The sequence below is a fragment of the Triticum urartu genome, chromosome 2A (genome assembly GCF_056163025.1).
Source record: "Triticum urartu cultivar PI428250 chromosome 2A, HENAU_Tu73, whole genome shotgun sequence".
Lineage (NCBI taxonomy): Eukaryota > Viridiplantae > Streptophyta > Magnoliopsida > Poales > Poaceae > Triticum > Triticum urartu.
In genome coordinates, this window is record NC_141874.1 from 749,988,155 (window position 1) to 749,994,676 (window position 6,522).

At 42.8% G+C, this 6,522-nt stretch overlaps 1 pseudogene; it reads right to left on the reverse strand.

Annotated features, from left to right (window-relative positions):
• Positions 1–277: 277 nt before the first annotated feature.
• LOC147987716 (uncharacterized) lies at positions 278–3,754 on the reverse strand (annotated as a pseudogene).
• Positions 3,755–6,522: the final 2,768 nt, after the last annotated feature.

Consider the following 6,522-nt stretch of genomic DNA (forward strand, 5'->3'; position numbering starts at 1 on the left):
GCCAAAACTAAAGCCCAACTTATGTTATGTACAAAAATTAGTCATTTTTGTATTTCGAGCAATGTTTCGAATTTTGATTTGAAATTTTGTGGCAAGAGACATCGATGTTCCGTCGATCTGCCGCACTTTTTTCAGAATTTTTTGAACATTTTAAAAATGTTTTCGGACATTTGGAGCACCGGAAGCACCCAAAGCCTGGGAGCACTAGATACTTTCCCTGTTTTTTTTTTGAACAACAAAAGGCGCACGAAGCGCCAAACTTTCCATTCAGCTCAGCTCAATAGCAACGTACAACATGAATTACAAAGCCCTCAAACTCGAAATTAGAGAGGAGAGAAACTACAGGGCAAGCCATGTTCCTGTGAACCGAAGCAAAACAACATATGTCAGGTTCTACATTTGATGTAAGAACCTGATGAGCGACGTTGTGAGCAATTCCATTAATTTCCCTGGAAATATGGAACACTCTAGTTTGAAGGTCTGAAGAGTAGCAGAAGAAATCAGCTAAAACTTTCCTGATAGTCCAAGGGGTAGCAGTTTCAGTAATCTTTCTACTAGCCGCAAATGAAGCCAAAGAGAGACAGTCTGTGAGGAAGGTGGGCTGGCTGATGTTGAGACATTTAGCTACTTTTGCAGCCAAGAGAAGAGCAAACGCTTCAGCCTGCAGAGGAGTACTTGTAATTGAGGTGGAAGCTTGAATCTGCACGCTGACTTCCTTCTGATCGTGCGGCAAAGAAATGTAGATACCAACTCCAGTGGCTGCTGTTCCCTGCAATAAACCTGGAATTTTTTTGCACTTAAAAGATGCATCAGTATATACTTTCAGTCCCGTGATAAGAAGATCTGATTTAAGCGTTTGTCCCTGCAAGGGAAGTTGATTAGTATGGGTTAAGATACAACTGGAGTTTTGAGGCTGATGGTGTGAAGAACTGTTAAGCAGATCACAGAAATCATTAGATAGAGAAGTAGCAGCAATATTAACTTGGTGAGGGGTAGCTTTCTTTCTATTAAAAAGATAATCATTCCTCGCTTTCCAAAGACACCACATAAAATTTAGAATGTTGACAACAGAAGCATGCGGATGGTTCATATTAAGTAAAGCAAGAATAATACTATGGATATTGGTATAGATCTGAACTAAAGCATCTGTTCTGATGAACCAAGGATGAGAAAACCAAGCAGCTCTAGCGAAGTCACAAAGAAAAAACATGTGAACCTCATCCTCTTGCTGACCACATCTGCAACAATATTGAGAAATATGTACGGAAAAGCGCGCAACCCTCAAACCTGTGGGAAGAGCTTTCCGAAGGAGTCTCCAAGCGAAAGTTTGAACTCTAGGGATCATCAACTTTTGCTTCCAAATCAACTTGAGAAGATTTTTCATCTGCAAAGAAACTTGGGAAGGAGTATTTCTTAGATTGGCATGAATATCCCGCAAACACAATTTATAAGTGGACTTGGAAGAACAAGTACCATTAGGAGTTAGATCCCAACATAATATATCCGGGCAATCTTGGTGAATAATGTCAGTTTGAACGATAACAGAGGCTAAAGGCTGTTGAAAGAGAGAGTTAATGAGGTCATTGTTCTAGACTTTCTGACCCGGTATCCAAAGGTCCTTAACAAGAGAAGGATATATGTATCCTGAAGGCTGAATAATAAGATTGTCATGAACAGAAGCCCAAAGGGAACACCAAGGGGTACTCCAAAGAGAGATATTCCCTTGCGTGAGTTGGTAAAAAGAGTGATCTTTCAGTTTAGGCAACATTTTTAAAATGGATGACCAGAAAGCAGATTTTGGAGTAGTAGAAATAGCAGTCCAAATAGAGGCATCATGGAAGTATTTAGATTTGAGCACAAGATGAAGGTGGGAGGAAGGGTCTTTAGCAAACCTCCAAGCAGCTGCAAGAAGTAAGCCCTCATTAATTGCTTGCAAGTTCCTAATGCCAAGACCACCTTCCTGTTTGGAATTGCAAATGTCCTTCCAAGCCCTAAGACAAAGGCTCTTGTTAGAATTATTCTCTCTGATTCCTGTCCACCAAAATTTCCTTATAATAGCAGTGAGTTTGGCTATAAACTTCTTGGTAAACAAAATATTAGACATGTAGTACACAGGAATAGCAGAGAACACAGACCTAATAAGCTCAAGCCTAGCAGCATGAGAGAGCATATTAGCTTTGTAAGCAGGCAATTTATTCAGAAATTTATCAATAACAAAGTTGTAAGCAGCAGTTCTATTTTTAGCAGGAAGAATAAGCGGATGACCAAGGTGGGTGAAATTGTTATCCATGATAGAAACAGGAAAAACTTGCTTAATCTCTTGAATAGTGGTTTGACTAACATGAGTACTAAAAAGAATAGCAGATTTGGCCCAATTTGGTGTTTGACCTGAAATATAACAAAAGTGATGGATGAGTTGAGCCATAGAATTTGCTTCCTGCATAGTGGCTTGACCACAAACCAACAGATCATCTGCAAACAACAGAGAATGAATAGAAGGGCAATCTGGACCAAGTGAAATACCCTGGAGATGATGAGCAGCTAGAGCTTCATTAAGAGCAACAGATAATTCATTGATAGCAATAACAAACAAATAAGGCGACATGGGACAGCCTTGATGAATACCTCTGAAACTTTTAAATTTATGAGAAGGCTGCCCATTAATAAGCATAGAGAAAGTAGGAGAAGAAATGCAAGCATGAATCAAATTAATGAAATGACCATGCAGACCTTTACGTGCAAGAGCAGACACAATGAAACTCCATTCAAGACGATCAAAAGCTTTAGCAAGATCTATCTTGAGCATGAAAGCATGATGATTCCATGATTTTAGAGGGAATGAGTGAGTAATCTCTTGAGCAATAATGATGTTATCGCTAATTCTTCTACCCTCAATAAAGGCTTGTTGTGCCGGATCAATATAGTCCGGAAGATGAGGCTTAATCCTATTAGCCAATGATTTCGCAATGATTTTGTAGACAACATTACAAAGGCTAATGGGACGATAATCCATAGGAACTTGAGGAACTAACCTTTTTGGAATGAGAGCAATATTAGTGTCATTGATATGAGGAGGTAAAATACCAGTTTTATAAAAGGTAGTCACAAGTTGAGTAACTTCCTCGCCAATCCAATCCCATGCTGCCAGATAAAATTCAACATTAAATCCATCTGGACCCGGAGAAGCATTCAACTTCATATCTTTGAGAATCTGCAAAATCTCATGTTTATCTGGAAGAAAGTAAGTAGGATCCAAAGAGTTGTCAGGCAAACGAGTATTAAGAAAAGGCCTTGCAGTGTTATTGTTTGGCGAAGAGAAGATGTATCTAAAATAATTGACAAAAGTATTAGTGATAGCACTAGGTTTAAAATGAAGCACATCATTCTCATCCTTAATGGAACAAATAGTATTTCTTTTTCTTCTTTTGATCACAGCCTGATGAAAAAACTTAGTATTACGATCACCAGCAGTGGCCCAACCCTTCTTACTTCTCTGTTTATAAAATTGATTGAGCTTAGAGAGAGTTTGTTCATACCTAAGAGTGAGAGAGCTTTCCAAAGTGTGATTTTGCTGCTGAATTGGAAGCTGCTGAATCTGATTAATACTGGACTCAATTTCCAAAAGCTCTTGCTGGAAGGGCTTTTTCTTCTTACACCACTTCTTCAAAGAACCTGCCAAAGAAGAAGACTTTGCTGCAAAAGAGGTAAAAGTGCAATTATTCCAAGCAGATTTTGCAAAGCTAGTAAAGTCTTTTTCAAGCAACCACCAGTTTTCAAATTTACAAGTTTGCCTCGGCTTAAGAAAATTACCGTCTGTAGAAACGAGAATGGGCGCATGATCACTGAGAATAATAGGTAAGTTGAGCACTTTAGAATTAGGATAATGCGCACACCAGTCAGAGTTGACAAGGAATCGGTCTAGACATCTGTAAATAGGATTAACAGTATGCTGTTTGTTACGCCAAGTGTGCGTAGGACCACTAAAACCAATATAAAAAAAACCACAATTTTTAACAAGGGAACGAAAAGCAGACATGCGATAATAATTAACACTACCATTACAACCATCTGTATCATACAAGATGTCATTAAGGTCTCCAATACACATCATGGGCTTACCCAAGTTATCATACACAAAAGCAGAAACTTGACTCCAAATAGCACTAGTCTGCCTATGGTAGGGGTCACCATATATACAAATCAAACAAAAGTGAACACCCGAGGCTAGATGAACTACATTAGCTAAAATATAATGAAAGGAGACACTATGAACAGACACATTGAGTTCATCATTCCACATAAGCCAGAGCCCTCCAGAGGCTCCTCTAGAAGGAACAACAAAACTATTAGCAACATCAAACCTATTAACAAGATCAACCGACCGAACCTTGGAAGATTTGATTTCGGAAACAAAGGTTACCTGAGCTTTAGTAGAACGAATCAGATTGGCCAGCAATAGCATACGTTCATTGCCGAGGTCTCGGCCCATACCTCGGCAATTCTAAGCTATGGCTTTCATGGCGCCCGAGACGCGTTAGGGCCATGCGCCGCTGCCCAAGAAAAAGAGTCGGTCATGTTCCCATGTACTACAGCATCAAATTCCATCTTCTCCCCCTGACCACTCCTAAGATCCACTCTATCTCATTGGCAAGAGGAGCTAAAGTCATCCTGATATTCTACTGTAGCTTGACTCGAACTAGAAGGAATACAGGGCTGGGAGTAACGAAAGTGGGTTGTGTGTGTGTGGGGGGGGGAGGGGGGGCGGGGCGGGGGCGGCGAGGAGTAACCGGATCTGGCCAGGAGGGCCTCCGTCGGATTAGATCAGGCTGGATCGAGAAGATGGGAACGGGATCTGAGAGGGAAGAGACAGAGAAAGAAGGCAGCAAAGAGAGGATTGAGTGGATGAGGCGAGCAGAGACAAGGAGGATCGGCTAGGGAGCAAGGAGGGGGCGAGGAGAGGAGGGAGAAGAAGAGGTGGGGAGGAAGGAGATCGGCATCACGCCAGTCGCTGGCCTGAGTCCATGACAGCTAAGTCGTCCAGTCTTCCACAAGGTCCGCGTCGGCCACTAATCCGCAGATACTTTCCCTGTGCATTACACTGATGCAGAGGCAAGAGGTACAGATTGATTGTACGAAAGTTGTAACGATACTATCATCTAGCAACATAGATTTTCGAGCCGGGACACATTGTGGAGGACGTGAAGGACTTGGTGAGAGGAGACCGGGAACTTAGGGTCCGTTCGGATTTTGTCCAGCTTCATGAAATAGCCAGCTTCCTGAGAAGCCAGCCGCCGCCAGCTTCTGACTGGAGAAGAATGCGTTCGCCCCACCACCAGCTCCTCCTCTCCGTCATCATGGGCTGGCAGCCCAGGAAGCGAGTTTGTGGCCCAGTTTGGTTGCTCGTAACGAGGAAAACAGTTTGAGCGAAAGAAAACGGTTCGCACCGAGGCACTTCGGAAGGGCATTTCCCAGTAATTACTAGCAACTTCTCCTCCTCCTTTACGTTTTTTTTAGACAAACTGCAAAGCTTTATTAGATCGTCACAATGTTTACAGGGACGAAATCAAGTTCGTTGGGCTGGCCTAACCAAGCATGGCGGCCAGTCCCGAGAGATAAAGCGTGCTTTGCCAGTTTGTAAGTCTCGATATTCGAGCTCCTAAACTCATGAATAATATTACATGTTTCAAAAGACGATCTATATTGCAAAATCTCCTGCACAATTGCACCATAGCTCCCTTTGTAATGCTGATGGATATCGTCGACGACCACCTTGCAATCTGATGCCACATGGATCCTTCGAACGTAGAGATCATCAGATAAAGCCAGTGCCTCCCAGATGGCAAGCGTCTCCAGAATGCCAAGATCTGGTAAGTTGGGAAAAACCACCGCCGATGCTCCCAAGAAAACACCATCACGATCTCTGCAAACAGCTGCCATGACTCCACGCGATCGTCCCACTGCTGCGTCTACATTGAGTTTAACTAGCCCATCCGGAGATGCAATCCAATGGTTTGGGCGGCGTTGGGGCGGCCATCTTCCGACCACGCCAGGCTGTTGTAGAGATTTTAGTTCTGCTATGTATGATGTAACAAAGCTGTTGATGGTAAAGGGTGTCTGGAAAATATCCTCGTACATGGCCTTTCTTCGTGAACTCCACAACGCCCATAGGGTGACCATAAAAGCAAGGAAATCCTCCTAGTTGAGAGCTTCATACATTACGAACAACCACCTCTTTGGATTTTTCTCTCTGCAAGTACTCAGTTTATCCAAAACAGTTTAGGAGAGTGCCCAAATGCTCCTCGAGACCGAGCAGTCCACCAAGGCATGTCGCCAAGTATCGACCGCCCCGCAAAGGCAACAAGCCCTGGAAGATGACATGTTTCTATGGTGGAGAAGTGCAGCTGTGGGAATAGAGTTTCTAGTGAGCCTCCATAGGAAAAACTTCAGCTTGGAGGGAACCCTGATCCGCCAAAGATCAGTCCAGCCTTGGTCAGCACCCTGGGAATCGGAGGAGCCTCCTTG